Here is a 22,278-nt window from a genome sequence, read left to right as displayed (position 1 = left end):
AAAAAGTGTTTTTTCCACACTAATACAAGTGCAAAAGTGGTTTCCTGCACCAACACAAATGCGAAAAGTGGTTTTTCAACACTAACACAAGTGGGAAAAGTGGTTTTTCAACACTAACACAAGTGCGAAAAGTGTTTTTTCCACACTATTACAAGTGCAAAAGTGGTTTCCTGCACCAACACAAGTGCGAAAAGTGGTTTTTCAACCCCAACACAAGTGCGAAAAGTGGTTTTTCAACACTAACACAAGTGCGAAAAGTGGTTTTTCAACACTAACACAAGTGCGAAAAGTGGTTTTTCAACACTATCACAAGTGCAAAAAGTGTTTTTTCCACACTAATACAAGTGCGATAAGTGGTTTTTCAACACAATCACAAGTGCGAAAAGTGGTTTTTCAACACTGACACAAGTGCGAAAAGTGGTTTTTCAACACTAACACAAGTGCGAAAAGTGGTTTTTCCACACTAACACAAGTGCAAAAGTGGTTTCCTGCACCAACACAAGTGCGAAAAGTGGTTTTTCAACACTAACACAAGTGCGAAAAGTGGTTTTTCAACACTATCACAAGTGCAAAAAGTGTTTTTTCCACACTAATACAAGTGCAAAAGTGGTTTCCTGCACCAACACAAGTGCGAAAAGTGGTTTTTCAACACTAACACAAGTGCGAAAAGTGGTTTTTCAACACTAACACAAGTGCGAAAAGTGTTTTTTCCACACTAATACATGTGCAAAAGTGGGTTTCCTGCACCAACACAAGTGCGAAAAGTGGTTTTTCAACACTAACACAAGTGCGAAAAGTGGTTTTTCAACACTAACACAAGTGCGAAAAGTGGTTTTTCAACACTAACACAAGTGCGAAAAGTGTTTTTTCCACACTAATACAAGTGCAAAAGTGGTTTCCTGCACCAACACAAGTGCGAAAAGTGGTTTTACAACACTAACACAAGTGCGAAAAGTGGTTTTTCCACACTAATACAAGTGCAAAAGTGGTTTCCTGCACCAACACAAGTGCGAAAAGTGGTTTTTCAACACTATCACAAGTGCAAAAAGTGTTTTTTCCACACTAATACAAGTGCAAAATTGGTTTCCTGCATCAACACAAGTGCGAAAAGTGGTTTTTCAACACTAACACAAGTGCGAAAAGTGGTTTTTCAACACTAACACAAGTGCGAAAAGTGGTTTTCCACACTAATACAAGTGCAAAAGTGTTTTTTCCACACTAATACAAGTTCAAAAGTGGTTTCCTGCACCAATACAAGTGCAAAAAGTGGTTTTTCAACACTAACACAAGTGCGAAAAGTGGTTTTTCAACACAAACACAAGTGCGAAAAGTGGTTTTTCAACACTATCACAAGTGCAAAAGTGTTTTTTCCACACTAATACAAGTGCAAAAGTGGTGTCCTGCACCAACACAAGTGCGAAAAGTGGTTTTTCAACACTAACGCAAGTGCGAAAAGTGGTTTTTCAACACTAACACAAGTGCGAAAAGTGGTTTTTCCACACTAATACAAGTGCAAAAGTGTTTTTTCCACACTAATACAAGTGCAAAAGTGGTTTCCTGCACCAACACAAGTGCGAAAAGTGGTTTTTCAACACTAACACAGGTGCGAAATGTGGTTTTTCAACACTAACACAAATGCGAAAAGTACCTTTTTCAACACTAACACAAGTGCGAAAAGTGGTTTTTCCACACTAATACAAGTGCAAAAGTGGTTTTCTGCACCAACACAATTGCGAAAAGTGGTTTTTCTACACTAACACAAGTGCGAAAAGTGGTTTTTCAACACTATCACAAGTGCAAAAAGTGTTTTTTCCACACTAATACAAGTGCAAAACTGGTTTCCTGCACCAACACAAGTGTGAAAAGTGGTTTTTCAACACTAACACAAGTGCGAAAGTGGTTTTTCAACAATAACACAAGTGCGAAAAGTGGTTTTTCAACACTAACACAAGTGCGAAAAGTGGTTTTTCCACAATAATACAAGTGCAAAAGTGGTTTCCTGCACCAACACAAGTGCGAAAAGTGGTTTTTCAACACTAACACAAGTGCGAAAAGTGGTTTTTCAACAATAACACAAGTGCGAAAAGTGGTTTTTCAACACTAACACAAGTGCGAAAAGTGGTTTTTCCACAATAATACAAGTGCAAAAGTGGTTTCCTGCACCAACACAAGTGCGAAAAGGCGTTTTTCAACACTAACACAAGTGCGAAAGGTGGTTTTTCAACACTATCACAAGTGCAAAAAGTGTTTTTTCCACACTAATACAAGTGCAAAAGGTGGTTTCCTGCACCAACACAAGTGCGAAAGTGCTTTTTCAACACTAACACAAGTGCGAAAAGTGGTTTTTCAACACTAACACAAGTGCGAAAAGTGGTTTCCTGCACTAATACAAGTGCAAAAGTGGTTTCCTGCACCAACACAAGTGCGAAAAGTGGTTTTTCAACACTAACACAAGTGCGAAAAGTGGTTTTTCAACACTAACACAAGTGCGAAAAGTGTTTTTTCACACTAATACAAGTGCAAAAGTGGTTGCCTGCACCAACACAAGTGCGAAAAGTGGTTTTTCAACACTAACACAAGTGCGAAAAGTGGTTTTTCAACACTAACACAAGTGTGAAAAGTGTTTTTTCCACACTAATACAAGTGCAAAAGTGGTTTCCTGCACCAACACAAGTGCGAAAAGTGGTTTTACAACACTAACACAAGTGCGAAAAGTGGTTTTTCAACACTAACACAAGTGCGAAAAGTGGTTTTTCAACACTAACACAAGTGCGAAAAGTGTTTTTTCCACACTAATACAAGTGCAAAAGTGGTTTCCTGCACCAACACAAGTGCGAAAAGTGGTTTTACAACACTAACACAAGTGCGAAAAGTGGTTTTTTCCACACTAATACAAGTGCAAAAGTGGTTTCCTGCACCAACACAAGTGCGAAAAGTGGTTTTTCAACACTATCACAAGTGCAAAAAGTGTTTTTTCCACACTAATACAAGTGCAAAATTGGTTTCCTGCATCAACACAAGTGCGAAAAGTGGTTTTTCAACACTAACACAAGTGCGAAAAGTGGTTTTTCAACACTAACACAAGTGCGAAAAGTGGTTTTCCACACTAATACAAGTGCAAAAGTGTTTTTTCCACACTAATACAAGTTCAAAAGTGGTTTCTTGCACCAATACAAGTGCAAAAAGTGGTTTTTCAACACTAACACAAGTGCGAAAAGTGGTTTTTCAACACAAACACAAGTGCGAAAAGTGGTTTTTCAACACTATCACAAGTGCAAAAAGTGTTTTTTCCACACTAATACAAGTGCAAAAGTGGTGTCCTGCACCAACACAAGTGCGAAAAGTGGTTTTTCAACACTAACACAAGTGCGAAAAGTGGTTTTTCAACACTAACACAAGTGCGAAAAGTGGTTTTTCCACACTAATACAAGTGCAAAAGTGTTTTTTCCACACTAATACAAGTGCAAAAGTGGTTTCCTGCACAACACAAGTGCGAAAAGTGGTTTTTCAACACTAACACAGGTGCGAAATGTGGTTTTTTCAACACTAACACAAATGCGAAAAGTACTTTTTCAACACTAACACAAGTGCGAAAAGTGGTTTTTCCACACTAATACAAGTGCAAAAGTGGTTTTCTGCACCAACACAAGTGCGAAAAGTGGTTTTTCTACACTAACACAAGTGCGAAAAGTGGTTTTTCAACACTATCACAAGTGCAAAAAGTGTTTTTTCCACACTAATACAAGTGCAAAACTGGTTTCCTGCACCAACACAAGTGTGAAAAGTGGTTTTTCAACACTAACACAAGTGCGAAAAGTGGTTTTTCAACAATAACACAAGTGCGAAAAGTGGTTTTTCTACACTAACACAAGTGCGAAAAGTGGTTTTTCAACACTATCACAAGTGCAAAAAGTGTTTTTTCCACACTAATACAAGTGCAAAACTGGTTTCCTGCACCAACACAAGTGTGAAAAGTGGTTTTTCAACACTAACACAAGTGCGAAAAGTGGTTTTTCAACAATAACACAAGTGCGAAAAGTGGTTTTTCAACACTAACACAAGTGTGAAAAGTGGTTTTTCCACAATAATACAAGTGCAAAAGTGGTTTCCTGCACCAACACAAGTGCGAAAAGTGGTTTTTCAACACTAACACAAGTGCGAAAAGTGGTTTTTCAACAATAACACAAGTGCGAAAAGTGGTTTTTCAACACTAACACAAGTGCGAAAAGTGGTTTTTTCCACAATAATACAAGTGCAAAAGTGGTTTCCTGCACCAACACAAGTGCGAAAAGGCGTTTTTCAACACTAACACAAGTGCGAAAGGTGGTTTTTCAACACTATCACAAGTGCAAAAAGTGTTTTTTTCCACACTAATACAAGTGCAAAAGTGGTTTCCTGCACCAACACAAGTGCGAAAAGTGGTTTTTCAACACTAACACAAGTGCGAAAAGTGGTTTTTCAACACTAACACAAGTGCGAAAAGTGGTTTCCTGCACTAATACAAGTGCAAAAGTGGTTTCCTGCACCAACACAAGTGCGAAAAGTGGTTTTTCAACACTAACACAAGTGCGAAAAGTGGTTTTTCAACACTAACACAAGTGCGAAAAGTGTTTTTTCCACACTAATACAAGTGCAAAAGTGGTTGCCTGCACCAACACAAGTGCGAAAAGTGGTTTTTCAACACTAACACAAGTGCGAAAAGTGGTTTTTCAACACTAACACAAGTGTGAAAAGTGTTTTTTCCACACTAATACAAGTGCAAAAGTGGTTTCCTGCACCAACACAAGTGCGAAAAGTGGTTTTACAACACTAACACAAGTGCGAAAAGTGGTTTTTCAACACTAACACAAGTGCGAAAAGTGGTTTTTCAACACTAACACAAGTGCGAAAAGTGTTTTTTTCCACACTAATACAAGTGCAAAAGTGGTTTCCTGCACCAACACAAGTGCGAAAAGTGGTTTTACAACACTAACACAAGTGCGAAAAGTGGTTTTTCCACACTAATACAAGTGCAAAAGTGGTTTCCTGCACCAACACAAGTGCGAAAAGTGGTTTTTCAACACTATCACAAGTGCAAAAAGTGTTTTTTCCACACTAATACAAGTGCAAAATTGGTTTCCTGCATCAACACAAGTGCGAAAAGTGGTTTTTCAACACTAACACAAGCGCGAAAAGTGGTTTTTCAACACTAACACAAGTGCGAAAAGTGGTTTTCCACACTAATACAAGTGCAAAAGTGTTTTTTCCACACTAATACAAGTTCAAAAGTGGTTTCCTGCACCAATACAAGTGCAAAAAGTGGTTTTTCAACACTAACACAAGTGCGAAAAGTGGTTTTTCAACACAAACACAAGTGCGAAAAGTGGTTTTTCAACACTATCACAAGTGCAAAAAGTGTTTTTGCCACACTAATACAAGTGCAAAAGTGGTGTCCTGCACCAACACAAGTGCGAAAAGTGGTTTTTCAACACTAACACAAGTGCGAAAAGTGGTTTTTCAACACTAACACAAGTGCGAAAAGTGGTTTTTTCCACACTAATACAAGTGCAAAAGTGTTTTTTCCACACTAATACAAGTGCAAAAGTGGTTTCCTGCACCAACACAAGTGCGAAAAGTGGTTTTTCAACACTAACACAGGTGCGAAATGTGGTTTTTCAACACTAACACAAATGCGAAAAGTACTTTTTCAACACTAACACAAGTGCGAAAAGTGGTTTTTCCACACTAATACAAGTGCAAAAGTGGTTTTCTGCACCAACACAAGTGCGAAAAGTGGTTTTTCTACACTAACACAAGTGCGAAAAGTGGTTTTTCAACACTATCACAAGTGCAAAAAGTGTTTTTTCCACACTAATACAGGTGCAAAACTGGCTTCCTGCACCAACACAAGTGTGAAAAGTGGTTTTCAACACTAACACAAGTGCGAAAAGTGGTTTTTCAACAATAACACAAGTGCGAAAAGTGGTTTTTCAACACTAACACAAGTGCGAAAAGTGGTTTTTCCACAATAATACAAGTGCAAAAGTGGTTTCCTGCACCAACACAAGTGCGAAAAGTGGTGTTTCAACACTAACACAAGTGCGAAAAGTGGTTTTTCAACAATAACACAAGTGCGAAAAGTGGTTTTTCAACACTAACACAAGTGCGAAAAGTGGTTTTTCCACACTAATACAAGTGCAAAAGTGGTTTCCTGCACCAACACAAGTGCGAAAAGTGGTTTTTCAACACTAACACAAGTGCGAAAAGTGGTTTTTCAACACTAACACAAGTGCGAAAAGTGGTTTCCTGCACTAATACAAGTGCAAAAGTGGTTTCCTGCACCAACACAAGTGCGAAAAGTGGTTTTTCAACACTAACACAAGTGCGAAAAGTGGTTTTTCAACACTAACACAAGTGCGAAAAGTGTTTTTTCCACACTAATACAAGTGCAAAAGTGGTTGCCTGCACCAACACAAGTGCGAAAAGTGGTTTTTCAACACTAACACAAGTGCGAAAAGTGGTTTTTCAACACTAACACAAGTGTGAAAAGTGTTTTTTCCACACTAATACAAGTGCAAAAGTGGTTTCCTGCACCAACACAAGTGCGAAAAGTCGTTTTTCAACACTAACACAAGTGCGAAAAGTGGTTTTTCAACACTAACACAAGTGCGAAAAGTGGTTTTTAAACACTAACACAAGTGCGAAAAGTGGTTTTTCAACACTAACACAAGTGCGAAAAGTGGTTTCCTGCACCAACACTAGTGCGAAAAGTGGTTTTTCAACACTAACACAAGTGCGAAAAGTGGTTTTTCAACACTAACACAAGTGCGAAAAGTGTTTTTTCCACTCTAATACAAGTGCAAAAGTGGTTTCCTGCACCAACACAAGTGCGAAAAGTGGTTTTTTCAACACTAACACAAGTGCGAAAAGTGGTTTTTCAACACTAACACAAGTGCAAAAAGTGTTTTTTCAACACTAACACAAGTGCGAAATGTGTTTTTTCCACACTAATACAAGTGCAAAAGTGGTTTCCTGCACCAACATAAGTGCGAAAAGTGGTTTTTCAACACTAATACAAGTGCGAAAAGTGGTTTTTCCACACTATTACAAGTGCAAAAGTGGTTTCCTGCACCAACACAAGTGCGAAAAGTGGTTTTTCAACACTAACACAAGTGCGAAAAGTGGTTTTTCAACACTAACACAAGTGCGAAAAGTGGTTTTTCCACACTAATACAAGTGCAAAAGTGGTTTCCTGCACCAACACAAGTGCGAAAAGTGGTTTTTCAACACTAACACAAGTGCGAAAAGTGGTTTTTCAACAATATCACAAGTGCAAAAAGTGTTTTTTCCACACTAATACAAGTGCAAAAGTGGTTTCCTGCACCAACACAAGTGCGAAAAGTGGTTTTTCAACACTATCACAAGTGCAAAAAGTGGTTTTTCCACACTAATACAAGTGCAAAAGTGGTTTCCTGCACCAACCCAAGTGCGAAAAGTGGTTTTTCAACATGAACACAAGTGCGAAAAGTGGTTTTTCAACACTAACACAAGTGCGAAAAGTGGTTTTTCAACACTATCACAAGTGCAAAAAGTGTTTTTTCCACACTAATACAAGTGCAAAAGTGGTTTCCTGCACCAACACAAGTGCGAAAAGTGGTTTTACAACACTAACACAAGTGCGAAAAGTGGTTTTTCCACACTAATACAAGTGCAAAAGTGGTTTCCTGCACCAACACAAGTGCGAAAAGTGGTTTTTCAACACTATCACAAGTGCAAAAAGTGTTTTTTCCACACTAATACAAGTGCAAAATTGGTTTCCTGCACCAACACAAATGCGAAAAGTGGTTTTTCAACACTAACACAAGTGCGAAAAGTGGTTTTTCAACACTAACACAAGTGCGAAAAGTGGTTTTTCCACACTAATACAAGTGCAAAAGTGTTTTTTCCACACTAATACAAGTTCAAAAGTGGTTTCCTGCACCAATACAAGTGCAAAAAGTGGTTTGTCAACACTAACACAAGTGCGAAAAGTGGTTTTTCAACACAAACACAAGTGCGAAAAGTGGTTTTTCAACACTAACACAAGTGCGAAAAGTGGTTTTTCAACACTAACACAAGTGCGAAAAGTGGTTTTTCAACACTAACACAAGGGCGAAAAGTGGTTTTCCACACCAATACAAGTGCAAAAGTGTTTTTTCCACACTAATACAAGTTCAGAAGTGGTTTCCTGCACCAATACAAGTGCAAAAAGTGGTTTTTCAACACTAACACAAGTGCGAAAAGTGGTTTTTCAACACAAACACAAGTGCGAAAAGTGGTTTTTCAACACTATCACAAGTGCAAAAAGTGTTTTTTCCACACTAGTACAAGTGCAAAAGTGGTGTCCTGCACCAACACAAGTGCGAAAAGTGGTTTTTCAACACTAACACAAGTGCGAAAAGTGGTTTTTCAACACTAACACAAGTGCGAAAAGTGGTTTTTCCACACTAATACAAGTGCAAAAGTGTTTTTTCCACACTAATACAAGTGCAAAAGTGGTTTCCTGCACCAACACAAGTGCGAAAAGTGGTTTTTCAACACTAACACAGGTGCGAAATGTGGTTTTTCAACACTAACACAAATGCGAAAAGTACTTTTTCAACACTAACACAAGTGCGAAAAGTGGTTTTTCCACACTAATACAAGTGCAAAAGTGGTTTTCTGCAACAACACAAGTGCGAAAAGTGGTTTTTCTACACTAACACAAGTGCGAAAAGTGGTTTTTCAACACTATCACAAGTGCAAAAAGTGTTTTTTCCACACTAATACAAGTGCAAAACTGGTTTCCTGCACCAACACAAGTGTGAAAAGTGGTTTTTCAACACTAACACAAGTGCGAAAAGTGGTTTTTCAACAATAACACAAGTGCGAAAAGTTGTTTTTCAACACTAACACAAGTGCGAAAAGTGGTTTTTCCACAATAATACAAGTGCAAAAGTGGTTTCCTGCACCAACACAAGTGCGAAAAGTGGTTTTTCAACACTAACACAAGTGCGAAAAGTGGTTTTTCAACAATAACACAAGTGCGAAAAGTGGTTTTTCAACACTAGCACAAGTGCGAAAAGTGGTTTTTCCACAATAATACAAGTGCAAAAGTGGTTTCCTGCACCAACACAAGTGCGAAAAGTCGTTTTTCAACACTAACACAAGTGCGAAAGGTGGTTTTTCAACACTATCACAAGTGCAAAAAGTGTTTTTTCCACACTAATACAAGTGCAAAAGTGGTTTCCTGCACCAACACAAGTGCGAAAAGTGGTTTTTCAACACTAACACAAGTGCGAAAAGTGGTTTTTCAACAATAACACAAGTGCGAAAAGTGGTTTTTCAACACTAACACAAGTGCAAAAGTGGTTTTTCCACACTAATACAAGTGCAAAAGTGGTTTCCTGCACCAACACAAGTGCGAAAAGTGGTTTTTCAACACTAACACAAGTGCGAAAAGTGGTTTTTCAACACTAACACAAATGCGGAAAGTACTTTTTCAACACTAACACAAGTGCGAAAAGTGGTTTTTCCACACTAATACAAGTGCAAAAGTGGTTTCCTGCACCAACACAAGTGCGAAAAGTGGTTTTTCTACACTAACACAAGTGCGAAAAGTGGTTTTTCAACACTATCACAAGTGCAAAAAGTGTTTTTTCCACACTAATACAAGTGCAAAACTGGTTTCCTGCACCAACATAAGTGTGAAAAGTGGTTTTTCAACACTAACACAAGTGCGAAAAGTGGTTTTTCAACAATAACACAAGTGCGAAAAGTGGTTTTTCAACACTAACACAAGTGCGAAAAGTGGTTTTTCCACAATAATACAAGTGCAAAAGTGGTTTCCTGCACCAACACAAGTGCGAAAAGTGGTTTTTCAACACTAACACAAGTGCGAAAAGTGGTTTTTCAACAATAACACAAGTGCGAAAAGTGGTTTTTCAACACTAACACAAGTGCGAAAAGTGGTTTTTCCACAATAATACAAGTGCAAAAGTGGTTTCCTGCACCAACACAAGTGCGAAAAGGCGTTTTTCAACACTAACACAAGTGCGAAAGGTGGTTTTTCAACACTATCACAAGTGCAAAAAGTGTTTTTTCCACACTAATACAAGTGCAAAAGTGGTTTCCTGCACCAACACAAGTGCGAAAAGTGGTTTTTCAACACTAACACAAGTGCGAAAAGTGGTTTTTCAACACTAACACAAGTGCAAAAAGTGTTTCCTGCACTAATACAAGTGCAAAAGTGGTTTCCTGCACCAACACAAGTGCGAAAAGTGGTTTTTCAACACTAACACAAGTGCAAAAAGTGTTTTTTCCACACTAATACAAGTGCAAAAGTGGTTGCCTGCACCAACACAAGTGCGAAAAGTGGTTTTTCAACACTAACACAAGTGCGAAAAGTGGTTTTTCAACACTAACACAAGTGTGAAAAGTGTTTTTTCCACACTAATACAAGTGCAAAAGTGGTTTCCTGCACCAACACAAGTGCGAAAAGTCGTTTTTCAACACTAACACAAGTGCGAAAAGTGGTTTTTCAACACTAACACAAGTGCGAAAAGTGGTTTTTAAACACTAACACAAGTGCGAAAAGTGGTTTTTCAACACTAACACAAGTGCGAAAAGTGGTTTCCTGCACCAACACTAGTGCGAAAAGTGGTTTTTCAACACTAACACAAGTGCGAAAAGTGGTTTTTCAACACTAACACAAGTGCGAAAAGTGTTTTTTCCACTCTAATACAAGTGCGAAAAGTGGTTTTTCAACACTAACACAAGTGCGAAAAGTGGTTTTTCAACACTAACACAAGTGCGAAAAGTGGTTTTTCCACACTAATACAAGTGCAAAAGTGTTTTTTCCACACTAATACAAGTGCAAAAGTGGTTTCCTGCACCAACACAAGTGCGAAAAGTGGTTTTTTAACACTAACACAGGTGCGAAATGTGGTATTTCAACACTAACACAAATGCGAAAAGTACTTTTTCAACACTAACACAAGTGCGAAAAGTGGTTTTTCCACACTAATACAAGTGCAAAAGTGGTTTTCTGCACCAACACAAGTGCGAAAAGTGGTTTTTCTACACTAACACAAGTGCGAAAAGTGGTTTTTCAACACTATCACAAGTGCAAAAAGTGTTTTTTCCACACTAATACAAGTGCAAAACTGGTTTCCTGCACCAACACAAGTGTGAAAAGTGGTTTTTCAACACTAACACAAGTGCGAAAAGTGGTTTTGCAACAATAACACAAGTGCGAAAAGTGGTTTTTCAACACTAACACAAGTGCGAAAAGTGGTTTTTCCACAATAATACAAGTGCAAAAGTGGTTTCCTGCACCAACACAAGTGCGAAAAGTGGTTTTTCAACACTAACACAAGTGCGAAAAGTGGTTTTTCAACAATAACACAAGTGCGAAAAGTGGTTTTTCAACACTAACACAAGTGCGAAAAGTGGTTTTTCCACAATAATACAAGTGCAAAAGTGGTTTCCTGCACCAACACAAGTGCGAAAAGGCGTTTTTCAACACTAACACAAGTGCGAAAGGTGGTTTTTCAACACTATCACAAGTGAAAAAAGTGTTTTTTCCACACTAATACAAGTGCAAAAGTGGTTTCCTGCACCAACACAAGTGCGAAAAGTGGTTTTTCAACACTAACACAAGTGCGAAAAGTGGTTTTTCAACACTAACACAAGTGCGAAAAGTGGTTTCCTGCACTAATACAAGTGCAAAAGTGGTTTCCTGCACCAACACAAGTGCGAAAAGTGGTTTTTCAACACTAACACAAGTGCGAAAAGTGGTTTTTCAACACTAACACAAGTGCGAAAAGTGTTTTTTCCACACTAATACAAGTGCAAAAGTGGTTGCCTGCACCAACACAAGTGCGAAAAGTGGTTTTTCAACACTAACACAAGTGCGAAAAGTGGTTTTTCAACACTAACACAAGTGTGAAAAGTGTTTTTTCCACACTAATACAAGTGCAAAAGTGGTTTCCTGCACCAACACAAGTGCGAAAAGTCGTTTTTCAACACTAACACAAGTGCGAAAAGTGGTTTTTCAACACTAACACAAGTGCGAAAAGTGGTTTTTAAACACTAACACAAGTGCGAAAAGTGGTTTTTCAACACTAACACAAGTGCGAAAAGTGGTTTCCTGCACCAACACTAGTGCGAAAAGTGGTTTTTCAACACTAACACAAGTGCGAAAAGTGGTTTTTCAACACTAACACAAGTGCGAAAAGTGTTTTTTCCACTCTAATACAAGTGCAAAAGTGGTTTCCTGCACCAACACAAGTGCGAAAAGTGGTTTTTTCAACACTAACACAAGTGCGAAAAGTGGTTTTTCAACACTAACACAAGTGCAAAAAGTGTTTTTTCAACACTAACACAAGTGCGAAATGTGTTTTTTCCACACTAATACAAGTGCAAAAGTGGTTTCCTGCACCAACATAAGTGCGAAAAGTGGTTTTTCAACACTAATACAAGTGCGAAAAGTGGTTTTTCCACACTATTACAAGTGCAAAAGTGGTTTCCTGCACCAACACAAGTGCGAAAAGTGGTTTTTCAACACTAACACAAGTGCGAAAAGTGGTTTTTCAATACTAACACAAGTGCGAAAAGTGGTTTTTCCACACTAATACAAGTGCAAAAGTGGTTTCCTGCACCAACACAAGTGCGAAAAGTGGTTTTTCAACACTAACACAAGTGCGAAAAGTGGATTTTCAACAATATCACAAGTGCAAAAAGTGTTTTTTCCACACTAATACAAGTGCAAAAGTGGTTTCCTGCACCAACACAAGTGCGAAAAGTGGTTTTTCAACACTATCACAAGTGCAAAAAGTGGTTTTTCCACACTAATACAAGTGCAAAAGTGGTTTCCTGCACCAACCCAAGTGCGAAAAGTGGTTTTTCAACATGAACACAAGTGCGAAAAGTGGTTTTTCAACACTAACACAAGTGCGAAAAGTGGTTTTTCAACACTATCACAAGTGCAAAAAGTGTTTTTTCCACACTAATACAAGTGCAAAAGTGGTTTCCTGCACCAACACAAGTGCGAAAAGTGGTTTTACAACACTAACACAAGTGCGAAAAGTGGTTTTTCCACACTAATACAAGTGCAAAAGTGGTTTCCTGCACCAACACAAGTGCGAAAAGTGGTTTTTCAACACTATCACAAGTGCAAAAAGTGTTTTTTCCACACTAATACAAGTGCAAAATTGGTTTCCTGCACCAACACAAATGCGAAAAGTGGTTTTTCAACACTAACACAAGTGCGAAAAGTGGTTTTTCAACACTAACACAAGTGCGAAAAGTGGTTTTTCAACACTAATACAAGTGCAAAAGTGTTTTTTCCACACTAATACAAGTTCAAAAGTGGTTTCCTGCACCAATACAAGTGCAAAAAGTGGTTTGTCAACACTAACACAAGTGCGAAAAGTGGTTTTTCAACACAAACACAAGTGCGAAAAGTGGTTTTTCAACACTAACACAAGTGCGAAAAGTGGTTTTTCAACACTAACACAAGTGCGAAAAGTGGTTTTTCAACACTAACACAAGTGCGAAAAGTGGTTTTCCACACCAATACAAGTGCAAAAGTGTTTTTTCCACACTAATACAAGTTCAAAAGTGGTTTCCTGCACCAATACAAGTGCAAAAAGTGGTTTTTCAACACTAACACAAGTGCGAAAAGTGGTTTTTCAACACAAACACAAGTGCGAAAAGTGGTTTTTCAACACTATCACAAGTGCAAAAAGTGTTTTTTCCACACTAATACAAGTGCAAAAGTGGTGTCCTGCACCAACACAAGTGCGAAAAGTGGTTTTTCAACACTAACACAAGTGCGAAAAGTGGTTTTTCAACACTAACACAAGTGCGAAAAGTGGTTTTTCCACACTAATACAAGTGCAAAAGTGTTTTTTCCACACTAATACAAGTGCAAAAGTGGTTTCCTGCACCAACACAAGTGCGAAAAGTGGTTTTTCAACACTAACACAGGTGCGAAATGTGGTTTTTCAACACTAACACAAATGCGAAAAGTACTTTTTCAACACTAACACAAGTGCGAAAAGTGGTTTTTCCACACTAATACAAGTGCAAAAGTGGTTTTCTGCACCAACACAAGTGCGAAAAGTGGTTTTTCTACACTAACACAAGTGCGAAAAGTGGTTTTTCAACACTATCACAAGTGCAAAAAGTGTTTTTTCCACACTAATACAAGTGCAAAACTGGTTTCCTGCACCAACACAAGTGTGAAAAGTGGTTTTTCAACACTAACACAAGTGCGAAAAGTGGTTTTTCAACAATAACACAAGTGCGAAAAGTGGTTTTTCAACACTAACACAAGTGCGAAAAGTGGTTTTTCCACAATAATACAAGTGCAAAAGTGGTTTCCTGCACCAACACAAGTGCAAAAAGTGGTTTTTCAACACTAACACAAGTGCGAAAAGTGGTTTTTCAACAATAACACAAGTGCGAAAAGTGGTTTTTCAACACTAGCACAAGTGCGAAAAGTGGTTTTTCCACAATAATACAAGTGCAAAAGTGGTTTCCTGCACCAACACAAGTGCGAAAAGTCGTTTTTCAACACTAACACAAGTGCGAAAGGTGGTTTTTCAACACTATCACAAGTGCAAAAAGTGTTTTTTCCACACTAATACAAGTGCAAAAGTGGTTTCCTGCACCAACACAAGTGCGAAAAGTGGTTTTTCAACACTAACACAAGTGCGAAAAGTGGTTTTTCAACAATAACACAAGTGCGAAAAGTGGTTTTTCAACACTAACACAAGTGCAAAAGTGGTTTTTCCACACTAATACAAGTGCAAAAGTGGTTTCCTGCACCAACACAAGTGCGAAAAGTGGTTTTTCAACACTAACACAAGTGCGAAAAGTGGTTTTTCAACACGAACACAAATGCGGAAAGTACTTTTTCAACACTAACACAAGTGCGAAAAGTGGTTTTTCCACACTAATACAAGTGCAAAAGTGGTTTCCTGCACCAACACAAGTGCGAAAAGTGGTTTTTCTACACTAACACAAGTGCGAAAAGTGGTTTTTCAACACTATCACAAGTGCAAAAAGTGTTTTTTCCACACTAATACAAGTGCAAAACTGGTTTCCTGCACCAACATAAGTGTGAAAAGTGGTTTTTCAACACTAACACAAGTGCGAAAAGTGGTTTTTCAACAATAACACAAGTGCGAAAAGTGGTTTTTCAACACTAACACAAGTGCGAAAAGTGGTTTTTCCACAATAATACAAGTGCAAAAGTGGTTTCCTGCACCAACACAAGTGCGAAAAGTGGTTTTTCAACACTAACACAAGTGCGAAAAGTGGTTTTTCAACAATAACACAAGTGCGAAAAGTGGTTTTTCAACACTAACACAAGTGCGAAAAGTGGTTTTTCCACAATAATACAAGTGCAAAAGTGGTTTCCTGCACCAACACAAGTGCGAAAAGGCGTTTTTCAACACTAACACAAGTGCGAAAGGTGGTTTTTCAACACTATCACAAGTGCAAAAAGTGTTTTTTCCACACTAATACAAGTGCAAAAGTGGTTTCCTGCACCAACACAAGTGCGAAAAGTGGTTTTTCAACACTAACACAAGTGCGAAAAGTGGTTTTTCAACACTAACACAAGTGCAAAAAGTGTTTCCTGCACTAATACAAGTGCAAAAGTGGTTTCCTGCACCAACACAAGTGCGAAAAGTGGTTTTTCAACACTAACACAAGTGCGAAAAGTGGTTTTTCAACACTAACACAAGTGCGAAAAGTGTTTTTTCCACACTAATACAAGTGCAAAAGTGGTTGCCTTCACCAACACAAGTGCGAAAAGTGGTTTTTCAACACTAACACAAGTGCGAAAAGTGGTTTTTCAACACTAACACAAGTGTGAAAAGTGTTTTTTCCACACTAATACAAGTGCAAAAGTGGTTTCCTGCACCAACACAAGTGCGAAAAGTCGTTTTTCAACACTAACACAAGTGCGAAAAGTGGTTTTTCAACACTAACACAAGTGCGAAAAGTGGTTTTTAAACACTAACACAAGTGCGAAAAGTGGTTTTTCAACACTAACACAAGTGCGAAAAGTGGTTTCCTGCACCAACACTAGTGCGAAAAGTGGTTTTTCAACACTAACACAAGTGCGAAAAGTGGTTTTTCAACACTAACACAAGTGCGAAAAGTGTTTTTTCCACTCTAATACAAGTGCAAAAGTGGTTTCCTGCACCAACACAAGTGCGAAAAGTGGTTTTTTCAACACTAACACAAGTGCGAAAAGTGGTTTTTCAACACTAACAGAAGTGCAAAAAGTGTTTTTTCAACACTAACACAAGTGCGAAATGTGTTTTTTCCACACTAATACAAGTGCAAAAGTGGTTTCCTGCACCAACATAAGTGCGAAAAGTGGTTTTTCAACACTAATACAAGTGCGAAAAGTGGTTTTTCCACACTATTACAAGTGCAAAAGTGGTTTCCTGCACCAACACAAGTGCGAAAAGTGGTTTTTCAACACTAACACAAGTGCGAAAAGTGGTTTTTCAACACTAACACAAGTGCGAAAAGTGGTTTTTCCACACTAATACAAGTGCAAAAGTGGTTTCCTGCACCAACACAAGTGCGAAAAGTGGTTTTTCAACACTAACACAAGTGCGAAAAGTGGTTTTTCAACAATATCACAAGTGCAAAAAGTGTTTTTTCCACACTAATACAAGTGCAAAAGTGGTTTCCTGCACCAACACAAGTGCGAAAAGTGGTTTTTCAACACTATCACAAGTGCAAAAAGTGGTTTTTCCACACTAATACAAGTGCAAAAGTGGTTTCCTGCACCAACCCAAGTGCGAAAAGTGGTTTTTCAACATGAACACAAGTGCGAAAAGTGGTTTTTCAACACTAACACAAGTGCGAAAAGTGGTTTTTCAACACTAACACAAGTGCGAAAAGTGGTTTTTCAACAATATCACAAGTGCAAAAAGTGTTTTTTCCACACTAATACAAGTGCAAAAGTGGTTTCCTGCACCAACACAAGTGCGAAAAGTGGTTTTTCAACACTATCACAAGTGCAAAAAGTGGTTTTTCCACACTAATACAAGTGCAAAAGTGGTTTCCTGCACCAACATAAGTGCGAAAAGTGGTTTTTCAACACTAATACAAGTGCAAAAAGTGGTTTTTCCACACTATTACAAGTGCAAAAGTGGTTTCCTGCACCAACACAAGTGCGAAAAGTGGTTTTCAACACTAACACAAGTGCGAAAAGTGGTTTTTCAACACTAACACAAGTGCGAAAAGTGGTTTTTCCACACTAATACAAGTGCAAAAGTGGTTTCCTGCACCAACACAAGTGCGAAAAGTGGTTTTTCAACACTAACACAAGTGCGAAAAGTGGTTTTTCAACAATATCACAAGTGCAAAAAGTGGTTTTTCAACACTAACACAAGTGCGAAAAGTGGTTTTTCAACACTATCACAAGTGCAAAAAGTGTTTTTTCCACACTAATACAAGTGCAAAACTGGTTTCCTGCACCAACATAAGTGTGAAAAGTGGTTTTTCAACACTAACACAAGTGCGAAAAGTGGTTTTTCAACAATAACACAAGTGCGAAAAGTGGTTTTTCAACACTAACACAAGTGCGAAAAGTGGTTTTTCCACAATAATACAAGTGCAAAAGTGGTTTCCTGCACCAACACAAGTGCGAAAAGTGGTTTTTCAACACTAACACAAGTGCGAAAAGTGGTTTTTCAACAATAACACAAGTGCGAAAAGTGGTTTTTCAACACTAACACAAGTGCGAAAAGTGGTTTTTCCACAATAATACAAGTGCAAAAGTGGTTTCCTGCACCAACACAAGTGCGAAAAGGCGTTTTTCAACACTAACACAAGTGCGAAAGGTGGTTTTTCAACACTATCACAAGTGCAAAAAGTGTTTTTTCCACACTAATACAAGTGCAAAAGTGGTTTCCTGCACCAACACAAGTGCGAAAAGTGGTTTTTCAACACTAACACAAGTGCGAAAAGTGGTTTTTCAACACTAACACAAGTGCGAAAAGTGGTTTCCTGCACTAATACAAGTGCAAAAGTGGTTTCCTGCACCAACACAAGTGCGAAAAGTGGTTTTTCAACACTAACACAAGTGCGAAAAGTGGTTTTTCAACACTAACACAAGTGCGAAAAGTGGTTTTTCAACACTAACACAAGTGCAAAAGTGGTCGCCTGCACCAACACAAGTGCGAAAAGTGGTTTTTCAACACTAACACAAGTGCGAAAAGTGGTTTTTCAACACTAACACAAGTGTGAAAAGTGTTTTTTCCACACTAATACAAGTGCAAAAGTGGTTTCCTGCACCAACACAAGTGCAAAAAGTGTTTTTTCCACACTAATACAAGTGCAAAAGTGGTTTCCTACACCAACACAAGTGCGAAAAGTGGTTTTTCAACACTAACACAAGTGCGAAAAGTGGGTTTTCAACACGAGCCCAAGTGCGAAAAGTGGTTTTTCAACACAAACACAAGTGCAAAAAGTGGTTTTTCCACACTAATACAAGTGCAAAAGTGGTTTCCTGCACCAACACAAGTGCGAAAAGTGGTTTTTCAACACTAACACAAGTGCGAAAAGTGGTTTTTCTACACTAACACAAGTGCGAAAAGTGTTTTTTCCACACTAATACAAGTGCAAAAGTGGTTTCCTGCACCAACACAAGTGCGAAAAGTGGTTTTTCAACACTAATGGAAGTGTGAAAAGTGTTTTTTCCACACTAATACAAGTGCAAAAGTGGTTTCCTGCACCAACACAAGTGCGAAAAGTCGTTTTTCAACACTAACACAAGTGCGAAAAGTGGTTTTTCAACACTAACACAAGTGCGAAAAGTGGTTTTTCCACACTAATACAAGTGCAAAAGTGGTTTCCTGCACCAACACAAGTGCGAAAAGTGGTTTATCAACACTAACACAAGTGCGAAAAGTGTTTTTTCAACACTATCACAAGTGCAAAAAGTGTTTTTTCCACACTAATACAAGTGCAAAAGTGGTTTCCTGCACCAACACAAGTGCGAAAAGTGGTTTGTCAACACTAACACAAGTGGGAAAAGTGGTTTTTCAACACTAACACAAGTGCGAAAAGTGTTTTTTCCACACTATTACAAGTGCAAAAGTGGTTTCCTGCACCAACACAAGTGCGAAAAGTGGTTTTTCAACCCTAACACAAGTGCGAAAAGTGGTTTTTCAACACTAACACAAGTGCGAAAAGTGGTTTTTCAAAACTAACACAAGTGCGAAAAGTGGTTTTTCAACACTATCACAAGTGCAAAAAGTGTTTTTTCCACACTAATACAAGTGCGATAAGTGGTTTTTCAACACAATCACAAGTGCGAAAAGTGGTTTTTCAACACTAACACAAGTGCGAAAAGTGGTTTTTCAACACTAACACAAGTGCGAAAAGTGGTTTTTCCACATTAACACAAGTGCAAAAGTGGTTTCCTGCACCAACACAAGTGCGAAAAGTGGTTTTTCAACACTAACACAAGTGCGAAAAGTGGTTTTTCAACACTAACACAAGTGCGAAAAGTGTTTTTTCCACACTAATACATGTGCAAAAGTGGTTTCCTGCACCAACACAAGTGCGAAAAGTGGTTTTTCAACACTAACACAAGTGCGAAAAGTGGTTTTTCAACACTAACACAAGTGCGAAAAGTGGTTTTTCAACACTAACACAAGTGCGAAAAGTGTTTTTTCCACACTAATACAAGTGCAAAAGTGATTTCCTGCACCAACACAAGTGCGAAAAGTGGTTTTACAACACTAACACAAGTGCGAAAAGTGGTTTTTCCACACTAATACAAGTGGAAAAGTGGTTTCCTGCACCAACACAAGTGCGAAAAGTGGTTTTTCAACACTATCACAAGTGCAAAAAGTGTTTTTTCCACACTAATACAAGTGCAAAATTGGTTTCCTGCACCAACACAAGTGCGAAAAGTGGTTTTTCAACACTAACACAAGTGCGAAAAGTAGTTTTTCAACACTAACACAAGTGCGAAAAGTGGTTTTCCACACTAATACAAGTGCAAAAGTGTTTTTTCCACACTAATACAAGTTCAAAAGTGGTTTCCTGCACCAATACAAGTGCAAAAAGTGGTTTTTCAACACTAACACAAGTGCGAAAAGTGGTTTTTCAACACAAACACAAGTGCGAAAAGTGGTTTTTCAACACTATCACAAGTGCAAAAAGTGTTTTTTCCACACTAATACAAGTGCAAAAGTGGTGTCCTGCACCAACACAAGTGCGAAAAGTGGTTTTTCAACACTAACACAAGTGCGAAAAGTGGTTTTTCAACACTAACACAAGTGCGAAAAGTGGGTTTTCAACACGAGCCCAAGTGCGAAAAGTGGTTTTTCAACACAAACACAAGTGCAAAAAGTGGTTTTTCCACACTAATACAAGTGCAAAAGTGGTTTCCTGCACCAACACAAGTGCGAAAAGTGGTTTTTCAACACTAACACAAGTGCGAAAAGTGGTTTTTCTACACTAACACAAGTGCGAAAAGTGTTTTTTCCACACTAATACAAGTGCAAAAGTGGTTTCCTGCACCAACACAAGTGCGAAAAGTGGTTTTTCAACACTAATGGAAGTGTGAAAAGTGTTTTTTCCACACTAATACAAGTGCAAAAGTGGTTTCCTGCACCAACACAAGTGCGAAAAGTCGTTTTTCAACACTAACACAAGTGCGAAAAGTGGTTTTTCAACACTAACACAAGTGCGAAAAGTGGTTTTTCCACACTAATACAAGTGCAAAAGTGGTTTCCTGCACCAACACAAGTGCGAAAAGTGGTTTATCAACACTAACACAAGTGCGAAAAGTGTTTTTTCAACACTATCACAAGTGCAAAAAGTGTTTTTTCCACACTAATACAAGTGCAAAAGTGGTTTCCTGCACCAACACAAGTGCGAAAAGTGGTTTTTCAACACTAACACAAGTGGGAAAAGTGGTTTTTCAACACTAACACAAGTGCGAAAAGTGTTTTTTCCACACTATTACAAGTGCAAAAGTGGTTTCCTGCACCAACACAAGTGCGAAAAGTGGTTTTTCAACCCTAACACAAGTGCGAAAAGTGGTTTTTCAACACTAACACAAGTGCGAAAAGTGGTTTTTCAAAACTAACACAAGTGCGAAAAGTGGTTTTTCAACACTATCACAAGTGCAAAAAGTGTTTTTTCCACACTAATACAAGTGCGATAAGTGGTTTTTCAACACAATCACAAGTGCGAAAAGTGGTTTTTCAACACTAACACAAGTGCGAAAAGTGGTTTTTCAACACTAACACAAGTGCGAAAAGTGGTTTTTCCACATTAACACAAGTGCAAAAGTGGTTTCCTGCACCAACACAAGTGCGAAAAGTGGTTTTTCAACACTAACACAAGTGCGAAAAGTGGTTTTTCAACACTAACACAAGTGCGAAAAGTGTTTTTTCCACACTAATACATGTGCAAAAGTGGTTTCCTGCACCAACACAAGTGCGAAAAGTGGTTTTTCAACACTAACACAAGTGCGAAAAGTGGTTTTTCAACACTAACACAAGTGCGAAAAGTGGTTTTTCAACACTAACACAAGTGCGAAAAGTGTTTTTTCCACACTAATACAAGTGCAAAAGTGATTTCCTGCACCAACACAAGTGCGAAAAGTGGTTTTTCAACACTATCACAAGTGCAAAAAGTGTTTTTTCCACACTAATACAAGTGCAAAATTGGTTTCCTGCACCAACACAAGTGCGAAAAGTGGTTTTTCAACACTAACACAAGTGCGAAAAGTAGTTTTTCAACACTAACACAAGTGCGAAAAGTGGTTTTCCACACTAATACAAGTGCAAAAGTGTTTTTTCCACACTAATACAAGTTCAAAAGTGGTTTCCTGCACCAATACAAGTGCAAAAAGTGGTTTTTCAACACTAACACAAGTGCGAAAAGTGGTTTTTCAACACAAACACAAGTGCGAAAAGTGGTTTTTCAACACTATCACAAGTGCAAAAAGTGTTTTTTCCACACTAATACAAGTGCAAAAGTGGTGTCCTGCACCAACACAAGTGCGAAAAGTGGTTTTTCAACACTAACACAAGTGCGAAAAGTGGTTTTTCAACACTAACACAAGTGCGAAAAGTGGTTTTTCCACACTAATACAAGTGCAAAAGTGTTTTTTCCACACTAATACAAGTGCAAAAGTGGTTTCCTGCACCAACACAAGTGCGAAAAGTGGTTTTTCAACACTAACACAAGTGCGAAAAGTGGTTTTTCAACACTAACACA

The sequence above is a fragment of the Myxine glutinosa genome, chromosome 4 (assembly GCF_964187855.1).
Source record: "Myxine glutinosa chromosome 4, kmMyxGlut1.1, whole genome shotgun sequence".
Taxonomy (NCBI): Eukaryota; Metazoa; Chordata; class Myxini; order Myxiniformes; family Myxinidae; genus Myxine; species Myxine glutinosa.
The sequence above is the reverse complement of the archived record's forward strand: the minus strand, read 5'-3'. Positions refer to the sequence as shown.